A 17,166-nucleotide genomic window follows, 5' to 3' on the forward strand; every position below is an offset into this window, starting at 1 on the left:
AGTTTTGACCATATATAGTGTTTGGGCTCGAGCTGCTCCAAATGACTGAATGCAGACAATTGTGTTTGTTTTACATGTACAGTTTCAAGGGCTGTGATAGTCGCCTGTGTTCACTGTGTTTTGCATCATTCTCTCTCTCTCATTAGTCTTGAGGGCTCTCAGTATAAAACGTAAGAGCTCATGTCCAGAGGTACCAGGCAACCATGCCTGACGACAGTCAGCTGAGATTTGTTTCTGTGCTTGTTTGTGTGTTATAAATATAGCCTCTAAAATATGGCACAGCTTGTTTACTTGAAAAATTAATGTTTCGTTTGTTTATGTCTGACCCACATGTTTGAAAAGGAACAAACAAGCAACAATTTGCATTAAAGTTTTAAAAGAATGGTTTCATTTGTTGAAGAACACTTAATGGCACACAACTTTCAAACAGTCGAATGAAACTGCTGCAATATATCTATATATTAGTAACTAGTACCATTTTGAGTAAAAAGTCTGCTTTTGGACACGCGTGCATTGAACAAAGGGGTGTGGCATTCCCTTTTAACAAAAATTTCAACACCCATAATTTCACAACCAAACTTGATTTTGTTGCCACCCCTCTGTCAATCTGACTGGGGATACAAAATAAAGATACGATAAAATAAAATAAACAGTTTTAACAAAATCCCCGAAAATGTCCAAAGTCAAACCGGATGACACGAAATGATGCAGATTTTTTGGGGGGGCAAATGAACAGAAATATCTGGGTGCAGGAAACTCAGAGAAAGTGTATACATTTTTATATACTACCAAAATTGTAAAATTGCAAAGCTAGTTGAAAATCGGTGAATGTATCCTTAACTGAAAGGAATTGTTTTCAGGAGAAGGGTATCAAAGGCTTAAAAAAATTTAATATTATTTACAATATAGCCCAATACTTATATAATCGCGATTAATTGCATCCAAAATAAAAGTTTTTGTTTACATAATGCGTACTGTGTATATTTATGTGTATATAAATAAATACACACACATACAGTATTTATTTTGAAAATATTTACATGTATATTTATATATTTATATTCTTGTATTTTATATTATATACAAATATAGGTAATATATAAACAACATTTTTCTTACATATAGCCATGCATGTGTTTGTGTTTATATATACTTAATAAATATACACAGCATACACACATTATGTAAACAAAAACTTTTATTTTGGATGCGATTAATCATTTGACAGCACTGTTTATAATATATAAATAATTATATTCTTTTAGCTGATAATATTTATGAATTATATATAATTAATTCATAATGATGATTTTATATTTTTGTATGTTACTTTTTAAAATTTCTATTCATTGTGCTTGATAATTGTTTTACTAATAGGCAATTTAATCGCAGGTCTTGTTGTGACAACCGATGCCATATAGAGTGAGAAAAAAGGTTGACATTTGTTCAATAAACTGCATCTTTTGTCCTGAATAATAACAGAAATATTTACTTTATTTTAAATAACTATTTGTACTTAAATGTCTGTGTCTATGCAGAAATTTCCTGTCAAAAATAAACTTACTCTAAGAAATATTTTCTGGAGTGAAAAGTATGACAACTATCTCCGGGCTCCCTACACAAGGTTTTCCCTGTACATATATGATGACGCATGAATGTGCATGAAAGTGATTTCACTTCCAGTATTAATGTTGAAAGCCCATATGAAAACCAGCTTTTTGATCATATGAAGCCTGTCTACCTGTATGTGTGACGTGCATAAATATTTATTAGTGTTTAAAGGGTGTGTGAGCTATAGACAAAATACTATAATAGCCCTGAAGAGTTTATACATCACATCCTGCCTTTATGACACACATACACAAAGTACGGCAATGGCATTTGAAGGTGAAATTCAAGACATACTGAGAGAGAATGAGGCCTGATAGAAGAAGAGAGAGACAGACAGAAAAAGAGAGAGAGGTTAGATGTTGGTCCGTGGTTAATGCGTTTATCTCAACTATGTTTGTGCTGTCAGATGTGTACTGTTGTTTTGTCCAAGGACACTAACTGGGAAAGTCAATGCACTGCTGATAAATTTATTCCCTGCTATTCTGCTGTTGAATGAGGTGTGTGTGTGTGTGTGTGTGAGTGTGTGTTTGCTACACTGAAAGGGCATCTATTCATTCTCCACAGTGACAGTGAGACACACACTGATGTGAAGTGATCTCCCCTCAAGGGGTCTTACAGAAAGAGAATAACAGCAAAAAGAAAGACATGCAGGAGGAAAGCAGGATAAACAGGATCGCAGACACCCCTTCATTTAGATAATCATTAATAATTAATGGATGAGTGAATGAACACACTGCTTTTTCTAACCTTTATAAGCAAATATTTTTTTTACAGGTCCTTTTAAATACAATTACTGCAGTATAACTGTAAGGGAAAAAAATCATGTTCCTTGGATTAGAGTGTGTGATAGAGATTAATGCGACCTCCAAACAATGCCACAGTGTGAGTGTGTTTGTGCACTATTGTTAGTAGTGGAAGTGAGGCTTTGGCTCGATATTATTAGTGTGTGATAAAGTGCGAACAAGAACACAGATGAAGTGTAAAAATGACTGCTGTTGAGTACATAAACACACATAAAGTAGAGGCTACATTACAGCATTTCTCACACTACAGTTTGCCCTTCATTCCTAAATGTTGTTTTTGGTGTGTTGAGTTATAGTCCTTGCAAAATAATTTAATAATAGTCTTAATTTATTCACCTTTATGAGATTCCAAACCCATAAGACTTTTGTTTATCATCAAATGAAGATATTTAATTAATGAATGAATAAAACTTTGGATATTTCTGTCCCTTCATTGAAACTACATGCAATCAAAACTTTGGTTCAGTTCATAGAGACATTGTAAAAGTAATCCATGTTATTTGAGTGAAGAAATGTAATTTATGATTATCAGATTTGATCAGATAATCAGATTTTATTCACATATAAACAACACAAATACTTAAGAGCAGCTCAAATGTGCTTGCTCGATGCCTGAGAAACAGTGAGGTTTGTTTTTGTGCTTCAAGTATGGTTAAGCTTGAGCTTACCATATTTTTATGTGCTTATGTATACTTTGATCTGTGTTTATAAATGAGTTACAATGTACTTTATAATGCATTAAAAGTTTTGGTTGCATTGACTTTTAATGTATGGACAAAAAGGATGAGAGAATATTAAAAATATCTTCATTTGTGTTTGAAGATTAATGAAAGTCTTATGGGTTTGAAATGACTTGAGGTTAAGTAAATTATGACAGTATATTAATTTTTGGGGGTGATTTTATTCCTTTGAGATATGTACGAAATTGCATACTGAGTATGTAATGCATTTGATTTTGTAATATGTAGGCTAAAGTATTAAACTTTTCATCTCAACCTTCAATGTTCTATTAGTATGCATTTATGTATGAATACAATCCGTTGGAAGTAGGTTAGTTAGTTCCTCATATCAATTAAAATGTCTGCCTAAGTCTTGCCAGAGGATAATTCAATGTGTTATAAAAACTGTGTAAAATTGTGTTAGTTTGTTTTTCAGCTAACAAATACATGAAGTCATCAGCTTATGTTACACAAAAAGTGAAACTTAATAAATGAGAAACTATAAACTTGAATCATGTCACCCTTCTACAAACAAAATAGCAATGACCTCACTGTCATTAATCTTGTCATAAAGAGACTCAGGGTATAAACTGGTCTGCACACTCACACACTTACACACACAAACCATTTTTAAACCACAATGACTTTGCCACCTTCTATTTTTTTTATGGTTCTTTCCATTTTTCCATCACAAGGAAACCCAGACTCTAATGTTTTTGGATTCTTTTATTACTGAAATTTGTAAGAGCGTTCTGTGTAAATAAATGTCCTTCGCTGGTAAAAGTATAATATCATCTTTGGCAAACAGATCTATTGTGCATTATAATCTGCTCATACTTCATTGGTTCTGTCAGAATCCTGGTTCGTGTCCGGTTCTACAACACAAATTTAATCCCTGTCTCACCAGTTCACGTGTTGTGAGTGAAGGGCAGACGGACCGAGACCACCATCATGTAATTACAGTATAGGGGTCAGGTGATTAATGTCTGGGGCATCATGGTTTTGGAGGGTAAAGAAGATTATCAACCAGACTGCAAGGATTACAATTCATCTTAAAGAGGGCAGGCCAACAATGAGGGAGGGAAATCTAATATGTCCATAGGAGGAGTAAACAGAAGAGGTTGATGAGAGAGATTACTGTAAATACACCAAAACTTATACAAACTGTTCAAAATAGTGTTACAGTCAGTAATTGTTTCAAAAACAAGCTGTACACATAAAGAAATCATGAATGTTTAAAATGATATGCACTACATTGCAAAGGTTTAGGGTCAGTAAGATTTTGTTTAGGAAAGAAATTAATATATTTATTCAGCAAGGATGCAATCAATTGATTAAATATGACAGTAGATTCTTTTGCATTGTTTCAAATAAATGCTGTTCTTTTGAAGTGTCATTTATTTAAGAAATCCTGACAAAAAGTATCACTATTTCAACAAAATTATTAAGTAGCGAAACTGTTTCAACTGATTATATATATACAGTGGTGTGAAAAAGTGTTGGCCCCTTCCTGATTTTTTTTTATTTTTTTTTTTAGTGTTTGTCACACTTTAATGTTTCAGGTCATCAAACAAATTTAAATATTAATCAAAGATAACACAAGTAAACACAACATGCAGTTTTTGAATTAAGTTTTTTATTATGAAGGGCAAACTAAATCCAAACCCACATGGCCCTGTGTGAAAAAGTGCTTGCCCCCTAAACCTAATAACTGGTTGGGTCACCCTTAGCAACAACAACTGCAATCAAGCGTTTGCGATTAACTTGCAATGAGTCTGTTACAGCGCTGTGGCCCACTCTTCTTGACAGAATTGTTGTAATTCAGCCACATTGGAGGGTTTGAGCATGAACCGCCTTTTTAAGGTCATGCCACAGCATCTCGATAGGATTCAGGTCAGGAATTTGACTAGGCCACTCCACTCTTCATTTTGTTTTTCTTCAGCCATTCAGAGGTGGATTTGCTGGTGTGTTTTGGATCATTGTCCTGCTGCAGAACCCAAGTTCGCTTCAGCTTGAGGTCACGAACAGATGGCCGGACATTGTCCTTCAGGATTTTTTGGTAGACAGCTGAATTCATGGTTTCATTTATCACAGCAAGTCCTCCAGGTCCTGAAACCGCAAAACAGCCCCAGACCATCATACTACCACCACCATATTTTACTGTTGGTATGATGTTCTTTTTCTGAAATGCTGTTACTTTTACACCAGATGTAATGGGACACACATCTTCCAAAAAGTTCAACTTTTGTCTCGTCAGTCCACAGAGTATTTTCCCAAAAGTCTTGGGGATCATCAAGATGTTTTCTGGCAAAACTGAGACGAGCCTTTGTTCTTTTTGCTCAGCAGCGGTTTTGGTCTTGGAACTCTGCCATGCAGGCCATTTTTGCCCAGTCTCTTTCTTATGGTGGAGTCACTTTTTCACACAGGGCCATGTGGGTTTGGATTTAGTTTTCCCTTTATAAAAAAAACCCCTTCATTTAAAAACTGCATGTTGTGTTTACTTGTTACCTTTGATTAATATTTAAATTTATTTGATCTGAAACATTAAAGTGTGACAAACATGCAAAAAAAGAAACAAAATCAGGAAGGGGGCCAACACTTTTTCACACCTGTGTGTGCGTGTGTGTGTTTTTGAGCCCCAATTCCGCATAGAAGGATCATGTGACTCTGAAGACTGGAGTTAATGGCTGCTGCCATCACAGAAATGCATTTAATTTAAAAGTATATTAACATAGGAAACAGTTATTTAAAATTTTATTAATATTCCATAATATTACTGTTTTTACTGTATCTTTGAACAAATACAGTACATGCATCCTTGGTGAGCATAACAGCCTTCTTTCAAAAACATAAAAAAATCTGATCAACCCCAAACTTTTGAGCCGCAGTGTACATTGTAATAAAAAATCATATCAATAATCTAGAAAAAGCTATTTGACTCTTCATACTAGCCACCATGCTGAAACTTTATCTCATAAACCCCCATGTTATTGGAGACTTCTGCTGACAGAATAATTTAACCATGGGTGACCTACATCTGGAAATAGGGTATTTCTACAGAAAACATTTTCTTAAGATGTAACGTCTGTGCTGATAGGCTTCATATAGCATATATAGTGTATAGTAACCTATATATAGTTATAGATGAATGTCCAAGATGATATTCATAACAGCCAGTGAACCAAAACAAAAAATACCTTAAGGTGCAACACAGTTCCATTTAGAAAAAATTACTGCCTGAAAACTGCTGAAGACTATGTCTTTGTGAGCTTAGCAGGTGCTCTGATCCGGAACTTCTAAGCTTTTAATAGAAGAAAAAGACAAAGTGAAATGCTGAGAGAAAGCGTCTGGATGTGAACGATTATACTTTCCATTGGTACACAAAAGCATAGGGACATTAGCAGTGGGCTGGCAGTAATTCTGGCTGCCCTTGGGTGCTAAGGCCAGCCCAGTATGACTACAGAAAAAGGGTGAATTCAGTCTCCGCCTGGTCTTTATGACTGAACAATATTAGGCATAAAGACCTGTGGATCCCTCCGTATTCAGTAGATGGAATGATCCGATCAGGCAGTGCTGTGGCCAAAGGGAAAGTCATTGTGAGTGGGGAGGCGGGGGTTTCTGTCACGCTTTTCCGTCACTGTGCTGTTAAAGCACACATGGCTCTACAGGTGCGTCTTGTCATGCAATCTGTCTTCTTATTGGCTCGTGTTGGCTGGGTGTGCTGGCAAAACATTGTTTATCTTAATCAGCAGGTGCCACAAAATTGCGTTTGGCTCAGATAAATATCATAGGATTATTGATCACTGATCCTGAATATACCCTTTATTCCAAACATTTATAGTGTCTCTGTCTTGTGTCCTTTTTCATTCTCAGTGCTCTTTAAATTTCTTGTTTTCATCCCTTGTCCACATGGAAGGATGCTTGTTCATGGTCCACCTGAAATGTTTCGTTATGTCACTTATACACACACACACACACATTCTCATAAGCAGATGGTTTTATTTCTGTGTCTTTCTTTAGCACACAATGTCATCATCGTCATCCTAGCACAAAATGCAGGGACAGTATAGAACTTCCGTGCTGTATTCATTCACCCACTAAAACTTGTGTGTAGTTGAATATTTAAAGAAAACAGGTCTGTCAGCTCTGATGTGTAAGGCTTAGGGAATGAAAGTCATCTGCTGCTCGTGGGGGGTGTTTCTTGTTTTCATAATAAAGCATGAAAAGGTTGCAGCTGAGTAACTGAACCTGTTTGACTTGTTTTACTGTAAACATGACACCAGGAAAAGAAGAACAGATGTATGTGCAAAATGTGTTTGTGCATTTGTGCTTGCTGGGCTAGTGCACCTGAGGCCATATTCACAAAACATCTTAAGGCTAAAAGTAGCTTATAACACGCAGATTTAGGAGAAAATCTTCAAATTAATGGGCATGTCAGTCCTAAATTTAGGACTTCTAATTTTTTTGCTCTAAGAGTATTTCACAAAGTGTTCTAGCGTTAAAACTAGCTCCTAAATCTGTGAAACGTTAGGAGTAGTGAAGTCACTAAGACCAAGCCACAACTATCCTAAAATAACTGTTGCTGGCAATCTGCCTCGGAACATACCATTTTAGAAATATTTGACAATTATGAGCTTTTAAAAATGTATTGCCTTTGGTTTTGGAGGTTACCCCAACTCCAGATTTCCCTTTGATTATTATATCATTGTTTTCATTAACCAGTTGGGCAAGAAGTAACAGCTGTTCTTGTGTCCGTTCTTTGTACATGTTTGCATGTATTACTATCAGACATGATTATTCTACTCTGTTAATTAAAAGGCTATTTATATGCATATTCACCCGATTATGAGAAGCATACATGTAAGAGGCTGACAATTAGCTGAACATATACTTGTTTAATTAGTGACTCTTATCCTGCATTTTAAAATCTTTCTTTGAATATTTCTATGAATAAATATCTGACGGAGACTATCAGCCAATCACTGTGTGCATAGTTAGTAAGCATGCTGACATCATCCATAGCAACAAGGTCAACCCAGCCCTTACTATTAGCTAAAGACTTCTCACTATTCCTTAGAAAAAGTTTGTCTCATCAGCTTTGTGAATAGATTTTAAGAGAAAACTCTTAGCTAAAAACTTTTACTGCTATTTAGGAGAATTCTTAGTGGTAAGATTATATGTTTTGTGAATATGGGCCCTGTGCATAGAAAAATGTTTGATATCAGTTAAAACATGTCAAAAGTTATTTCTTCATGAAATCTATTAGTGACCCATAGTTAAAAGTGATGCAGATCGCAGTAATTCATATGAATCAAATGGTTTCATACAAATCTTCTTAAGGGACAGCCACTTTATATGATGAAAAGAATAATTTAGGCTTTTATTTACATATAAACATTGATCAACACACATACAGAGCACACTGAATATGGTAAACATATTTTCTTGTGATTTCTTGATGAACCAATGTTTTTTTTTTTTTTTCTCTCAAATGATGCACAAGCACGTTTTAGTTTCCACAAGAAGCAATACGATTAGTTCTCGTGTGGCCTTAGGTTAAGTAACTGATGACATAATTTTCATTATTTTGGTGAACTAACCCTAAAAATCCATGAATTACTTTACATTACATAAAATTTTAAGGAAAATAAAGATAAGGATTTTTTAAAGACTATTAAAACTATTAAAGCAATATTAGCACTATTAAAAAAATAAATTTCACAAAAATAAGTGCATTAAGTTTTAAAGTATAAAACTATAATACTGATATATTCTTCAAAATTAAAGGGATAATTCTCCCAAAAATGAAAATTCTGTCATTAATTACTCAGCCTCATGTCGTTCCAAAACCTTCGATCAGCTTCATCAAAAATATCTTCATTTGTGTTCCGAAGATGAACGAAGGTCTTACGTGTTTAAAACTGAATGGGTAGTATTTGTGTTTCTGAAAGTGTTTCTGCATTTTTATGCAGATGGAGTGTTGCTTATAGTCACAGTCACACACACAGGCCACAGGTCACTCCACATCTCGCCCAAACCTTCCTGTTAGTCCTCAGTTCTCATTTGTGTGCGGCAGTTTCTCAGCAGTACTCCAGCAGTGTTGTTGTATTTGGGAAACCCTGTTATTGTGTTGACAGCACGGAAGGAAGAAGCCCCGCCCCTGGCTTCCTAACCACCACCTATACATATGCTGATGCCATTGAGGGAAATACCTTCTAACCTTTTGCTCTGGTTTGCCACTGCACACTAGAACACAAGGACGTGAGAGTGGTTTTACATTTAGCCAAAGCCATTGATGCCATGGAGATGTTGTAGAGAAGATCTTAAAGGATTGTCACTGTAGTGTCACCAAGTGAAATGGAAGTAATTTAGTTTAGTAATTTATCAAACATTCTGTCCGTCTTCCACTGGTCAGTCAAACATCCCAAACTCACGCTATTGATGAGCCAATGTAACAATGTCGGGCTCAGTGGTTAAACAAATAGAGCATTTTTTCGGCAATTTTTGATTGCCACTGGGTCACGGTGTTTGCACTTTTCATGGAAGTTAAGTTAACCTACGGGTGGCTTGCTAATATGACATCCTGTATTAATATACAATATTAAGCCTGGATAGAACAAAAAAGTATGTTTTCTCTTTAAGAAATGTACTATTTCACAATTGCTGCAAAGCTGTTTGGCAAATTTTGAAAATTTCTAAAGAAATCTGCCCAATTTGGAATTTTGTGTGAGGGCGAAAGTGGTTCCCTCACAGATTTTGCGACAGGTTCAAGTTGGTCACTTTACTGCATTGACCAACAGAAAACTGCCTGACTTCTATATGGGGATTGGGGATTGTTGTGTGTTTAGAGCTTTTAGCTGATGGAATATGAAGTGCTTTCATTGGTAAGTATGGTTTACAGACAGGAAGCACTTTTTTGTTGTTTTTGCATTTTGCTCTGAGCAAATGGAAGGTGTAATGACCAGACAAACATAGAAGCAGGGATGTAGTCGACCTAGCTGGCCATAGGGTGTGTGTGCTCTCTCTGTGCCACACATCTGCTGAGAGTGGTTTGTGTTGCGCCTCGTCAGCATTTCTTGCTATATGTGTATCTCTGTGAATTTAAGTGTGTGGTAAGATAATGGCTTATGTCACATATGATTGATAACAGGATGGGCTGAAAAACATCACTGCATGCATGTATGAACGTGTGTTGGCTGTGTGTATTGTATTGGATTGTGAGAGAAATGTTGTATTTGTGGGGGAGGGGGAGGGCCATTGAAGTCCATGCAGTCGTGTCATTGCCTGCAGGCCAGCTCACATCTCCTACTCTGTAAGTTTAGACCTACTGGCTTTATTGGCTCTTTGCCCATTGAGAATATCATAATGTTCACTGTTGGTTATGGTTGCTGTAATTATATATCTCAAAAATATATATCCACTCTGCACTGCTGAGGAGCTCTGCAAAAAGAATGACAAACACAAACTGTATGTACTGTACATGACCTAAATATTGGAGATCATATTTGACCCATGTTTACATACAGTTTAAGATTCAGGTCTATATTCTGGTTAAGCCTTTTTTGTGAAAATGTGCTTACATTACTGGAGCTGCTCACTTTTGCCATTTCATCTGAATTAATTTTAGTAATTCTGTTCAATTATTTAGAAATCTCATTGATTCCCATTCATGTCCTTGACAGTTTTAGATTCAGGTCTATATTCTGGTTAAGCCTTTTTTTGTGAAATGGTGCTTACATGCTGTACAACTATGAGTATAGCTTTTTTGGAACATTCCTAATACATGTAATCAGCACATTCTAAAAAATGTAGAACATTCACATTCATTAGTAGAATGAAATTGCTCACTTTTGCTATTTATTTGAATTCATTTTAGTAATTCTGTTTATTTAGAAATCTCATTGATTCTCATTCAGCTGTTAAATGCAAAGTGTAGGTTTAATGATATGTTCACTGCATTTAAATGTGTAAAAAAAAACCCTGCCTTCATTGCCTCCACCCCCTCCAAATAGAATTACTTTTGATTAGAAATGCAAGTATTTAATGCATCAATATTCTGAATATGCTCTCTATACAGAATTCACAGAATTCAGATTAACACCGGCATATGCTAGCTGTCTTATTCAAATTTTAAGAATCTAGCCAGAAATGTCTGTTTAGGCAATGGGGATCTTGTTTACATGACATAAATAACCAGAATATGATAGTATTCTGATATTAATTTGAATTTATTTATATAAACATGATTAATGTTTATTGTCTCTTATTCATTCTCTCACATTTGCTTTCTCTCTCAGTTTGTCTATTTCTTCTGCAATTCCCTTGTCCTTTTAGATGGATGCTCTACAATAGTGAGTCATGTGAGCAAGGGTCTTAAGTGGAAGGAAAGCTTTATTGATCGGCGGGAAGGATTCCAGAAACACACACAGCTGTAAAGCCTCTAAAGTTTCTCTGTTTACAATGCATGTTTGAGTGAGACAAATTTAAGCTTGGTTCGTCTCTCTATGTCTCATTGTTTAAGCCATCCATAAAAGCAAATGTACAGTGAAATTTTTCCTCTAGATCTCACTGGCCTCATATCATACAATCTCACAAGTAAAAAAAAAAATCTCATAATGATAAAAAATGTGCACATGCCATAATACAGATTAATTTCCAGTACAAACTCCAGTGTACATATTGAGTTTTTCCATTGCTGCTGTAATATGGTTAATATATTTTATTATTGTTTACTAAATGTATTTTACGGTCTTGTTTGCTATCTCCAGCTTTGATGTTTCAGTCTGTGTCATCATGGCTGCAGGCCAGGATGTTTTTAAGTACTGCTCTTGTTCAAGTAGAGCATGATAATTTCACTAGCTGATAAAGTATCTGCTTAGGCAGTGTGATAAAGTTAAGCCTTTCCACTGGCCTGAAGTTCATGCTTAAATACTCTTTGGCTGGATCTGTTTGTTTCCACAAGGAAAGACTTTTTAAATCTGCTCCTCTTAACATTCACTTTGCCTTCATCTCTCATATGACGGCCATTATGTTAAATTTTTAAGTGTTCCCCACGTCCTCTCTGATCTCAGAAGAACTCAAAAGCTCAGTCTGAATCATGAAGAGATTCATCTGTCCTTTTTATTTAAACCATCATCATCACCTACATCCTCGACCTCCTGTGAACCTGAGAATCATCCATTTAGAAATAAACCATATCTCTTTTTCAATTATTTATCTTTTCCTCTCTTCTACACTCTCTTCCCACAGCCTTTAAAAAGTGTAGACATTTCTCAATGCATAATTGCTGTAGCTTTGTGCTGGGGCTTTCTAGCTTTTATTATTTTATTTTAATGTTATTTTAATGTTAAATAGTCAGTAGTGATCGCAGACTGCAGATAATTAAAATATGTTGTGTAAAAAAAGGAAAAAAAAAATCAATCTTAAAGTGAATTTAGGTACTACAGCATTATTATGAAAAAATGCAATGTTTTCTAAACAGAACTTTTAACAGTGTTATTAAATTACTAGTGTTTTTAAAGGCATAGTTCACCCAAAAATGAAAATTCTCTTAGGTTTACTTTCCCTCGTGTCATTCCAAACCTATATGACATTTTGTCTGTGGAAAAAAGAAAGAAAAAAAAGAAATATATAAAAGTACTTTGTGGAATGTTGGTAACCAAACAGTTTTTGAACTATTCCTCTGAAATGTAACTTTAAATCAGCATCAGACGACAGCAAAGGTAACCTAAATGTAAAAATATGGGAAAGGACCAGTGACAGTTAAGTTTTATTCTGATAAATCACAAACTATAGCAAAACACACAAACTCTGTGCAGCTTCTGATACATTGTAAAATATCTGTTTCTTGCCTTCAAAGTTATTTTATGTAGTTCTTTTATCCCAAATTGTGAATTAGTTCATAAAAACTGGCATTAAAGACAGAAAACACTATAATCCCCTTCATCAAGTTTCCCCTTCATTTTAGAAATTGACAGCCAGACTCTATAAAAACTGTGTTCTCTGTTGTTTTGACCAATGAAAGGCAAATGAATTCGAATCAAAGTAACTCTTATTTCATTACGGCCATGCAGTAAATTCATCTTATAACGGCTCTGCATATTAAAGGCCATTAACAAGACGTGCAGAGTCTATTTATGCTGAATTACCCATTTCAAGAGCCTCATCAAAGGCTGGGATTAATGCTATTTTGAGCCTGAGCTGAATATTGTTTTTGAAGACTTTTAATAACCAGCTCTCTCCATCTATTTCTCTTTTAATAAGCATCTTTTCAATAGCCTCTTCTCTTCTCTTCTCTTCTCTTCTCTTCTCTTCTCTTCTCTTCTCTTCTCTTCTCTTCTCTTCTCTTCTCTTCTCTTCTCTTCTCTTCTCTTCTCTTCTCTTCTCTTCTCTTCTCTTCTCTTCTCTTCTCTTCTCTTCTCTTCTCTTCTCTTCTCTTCTCTTCTCTTCTCTTCGAGGTCTGTAGGTGTGTAAGGCTCTTTGAACTGAGACAGCAGTACCTTCAGTCAAATCTCTCTTTCATCTGGGGTAGGGGGCGGTGCGTGACAGGGTAGGTTTGCCCCAGCACACAGCCCACGGCCCTGGATTCTCCCTCCCACAGCACGGCCTTAGATGCCTGCTGCTCTGAAGAACCAGATCTGACACATACGTTCCGTGCTTGTGAATGTGTTGATGAGAACAGAGGGAATGAATGAGCAAATGGAGAGCGAATGGCCTTTTGAGTGTTTTTAACGAGAGTACTCTGACTAAACACACAAGCTTTCACAGGTAAATCCTCTGAGTGTAATTAGCATGCATTTTGTTTGTGTGTGTATGAGTTGTCAGTGCATGAGGTCTGGTATGTGTAAAGGTGAAAGGTAATCCACACAATAACAGGAAGGAGAAATGTTTCCTATCTAATAGGCCTATGAGAAATGTATGTTTAGACACACGGTTCAGTGCTGACACCTTTACATTTGCGATTCTCTCTACAAACCACTTCATCTAATAATACCTGACAAATTAAAAAGAATGACAAAGAATGTAACACAAAACATACACACACACACATTCACTTATATAAAGAGTCTGCCCTTTCTCAGAACTGTGAAGAACTCAAGTCTCGGAAATGTTTATGGCTTCTTTTTTTTTGTTTTCTTTTTTTAAATCCTCCTATTATAGTTTCTCTTTCTGTCTTTCATTTGCATGAATTAGTCATTTGTAAATGGAATTTTGCATATGGATTTTCGTGTGTGTGTGTGTGTGTGTGTGTGCGTAGGTGTGTGGTTTTGTGTATGTGACGTGGTACTGCTAGATCTAATAAGCATATGTCAGTTTGACCATCCTCTTATTTAAATATGGGTCAAACGTTTAGAGAAAGTTTGTTCTCATGGAGTTTAATTGTAATACAGTAACAATAATTAGGTCTATAAGGCAAACATTAATAGTGCATTCTTTCATAGTTATAAAATTTCAGCATGTAATTAATCTGGCACCATTTGCTTCCACAAATCATGTTACACTACCCTCTGTGATGGTGTATGTTCAAATGGAACAACACTTTCGTTAATGTATGCAAAAGTGGGACAGACCTTTCATCTTGGACTAACAAAAAAGAAGTATACTTGTCCATGTGACGTAATTTTCATCATTAGCACGTTCTGCTTATGTCCATGCATACTGTCCATGTGCAGGTCGTTTTTAACGTTTGCTCAAAGCATCCATCCGAACGCTCTATTAATGTAGTGTACTTTAAATGGCTTGCAAGCTCAGTTATGCACTAGACCGCGTGTAACGTGAAAAATATAGATCTTTTTATCCAAAAGTATATCCAGGCTTAGAAATGCATAGCGACAACCTGGAAATCATTCACGCGTTTTACATTATCACTAGAAAATGTAACCAAACTGATCCAACTTTTTTCTTTGCAGAAATTTGTTACGTTCTGGTTCAGATGCTTTAAAAATAATAATTGGGTTCAGTTACTGGATTTTCTGCATGGGTAAACACAAATGGAAATTTGCAGTGCCAAAGATCATGAAGTTGAAATAGGCATGGCTGTGATAAATGGTTGCAGCGTAAGAGAACCGCTGGACAGGAATGCACTTGAGCCTGTGTTATACTTTGAAGGAATAGAAGGCCCTGTCACCGTAAAGATACCATTTCACACATTTTAACCGAGAGAATTAATCTGCTTGGATAAACTGAGATGCGTCAGCTCTAGCCTATTTGACTGTTTTTGAGGGAAGTTTTGTTAAATCTCAATTTCACCCACTCTCTTATCCTCCCCAACTGTGACCATTATCTTCCCTGCTCTAAATCTCTTTGATGAGACTGGAGAAGCAGGAACTATTAATTGAAGATGATTTTATAACATGTAGGCGTCTGACATATTCACAGCCTTAAAGTCTATGACTGAGTGTAATGAACAGGACACCATGAAAGAGGGTTTTGTTGACTATCAATGAACATATCCAGGAGCTATTGATCGAAGTAGACAAACATGAATATTGTGTGCTGCCTTTTAATGTTGCAGCATGCATTACTTGCACTGCAAATGTATATGAATAATTAACCTGCAAAGATTAGGTGCATTTATGCATGTTCTTAGCTTGGTCGATTTTGTAAGGAAGATGTTGTAATCTTAAATTATCTGATTCATGACCATGTAACTCTTGTGCTCTAGCTCTGTTCTAAAACATACTGTGATGTATATTTAGATGACATTTTAAGGCATAGGCTACTAGTCATGCTTCTGACCCAAAAGTGGTCTCTTGTGGTAAATAACGGTTTAAGGTACCCCATTTTAGACAATTTAAAGGAACACTCTACTTTTTTTGGAAATAGGCTCATTTTACAACTCCCCAAGAGTTAAACAGCTGAGTTTTACTGTTTTTGAATCCATTCAGCCGATCTCAGGGTCTGGTGGTAGCACTTTTAGCTTAGCTTAGCATAGATCATTGAATCGGATTAGACCATTAGCATTTGGTCATCAAAAATTACCAGAGTTTCGATCATTTTCCTATTTAAAGCTTGACTTTTCTGTAGTTACATCGTGTACTAAGACTAATGGAAAATGAAAAGTTGAGATTTTCTAGACCGATATGGCTAGGAACTATACTCTCATGATATTATGCAGCGCCTGAAAGTAGTCCCCAGCTATAACTAGTTACCTAGCTGGGGACTACTTTCAGGCTCTGCGTAATATCATTTTGCCTGCTGCACCCATGGTACGGCAGCAAAGTTCCTTGATTATTACGCCGGAATGAGAGTATAGTTCCTAGCCATATCGGCCTAGAAAATCGCAACTTTTCATTTTCCGTTGGTCTTAGTATACAATGTAACTACAGAAGAGTCAAGCTTTAAATAGGAAAGTTATCGAAACTCTTTGGCCATTTTTGAGCGAGATGCTAATGGTCTAATCCGATTCAATGATCTATACTAAATTAAGCTAAAAGTGCTACCGCCAGACCCGGAGATCAGCTGAATGGATTCAAAAACGTTAAACTCCGCTGTTTATCTCCAGGGGAGTAGTAAAATGAGTAGTAAAATTTCCAAAAAAGTGGAGTGTTCCTTTTAAGGCTGTATCATATGTATACTTTGTGGAGACTGCAATCCCAAAATGCATTGTGACAATATTTATTATATTATATTTCATTCAGTGCTGAAATTTATAAATAAAAACAACTTCAATAATTGAATGCTCTTTGTTTTTTATGACTATTATAGTTTTGCGTTGTTAGCTTATCAATGTAACTATTTGTTTGAGGTGTCAGAAACAGGCTTCCTATTAAGACAGATTCCATCATTAGAAAGTTGCCTTAGAAGGAAATTATGTAGGCAGCAGACATCAAGATAGCTCATGTGGTTTCCAAATAAGACTTCTGTGTGTCATTACACAGTATTCAGGAAATATGCACTGTGCTAATATGCACTGTTCCAAAACGTTTGACATAAACATCTGCTTTTAAGAAGTAAAGACACTGAGTAATAAGACTTAAGGCCAGTTTCTGATGTCTGTGACGCTATGGTTTGTGTGCTCAGTACCTAAGTTC

General features: G+C 35.8%; 1 protein-coding gene across 1 annotated transcript in view; it reads left to right on the forward strand.

Moving 5' to 3' along the window:
• LOC306879244 (semaphorin-4F-like) overlaps positions 1 to 17,166 on the forward strand; it is a 65,442-nt gene that overhangs the window by 14,390 nt on the left and 33,886 nt on the right. The window lies entirely within an intron of this gene.

This window comes from Barbus barbus (genome assembly GCF_936440315.1).
Source record: "Barbus barbus genome assembly, chromosome: 2".
Classification (NCBI taxonomy): domain Eukaryota; kingdom Metazoa; phylum Chordata; class Actinopteri; order Cypriniformes; family Cyprinidae; genus Barbus; species Barbus barbus.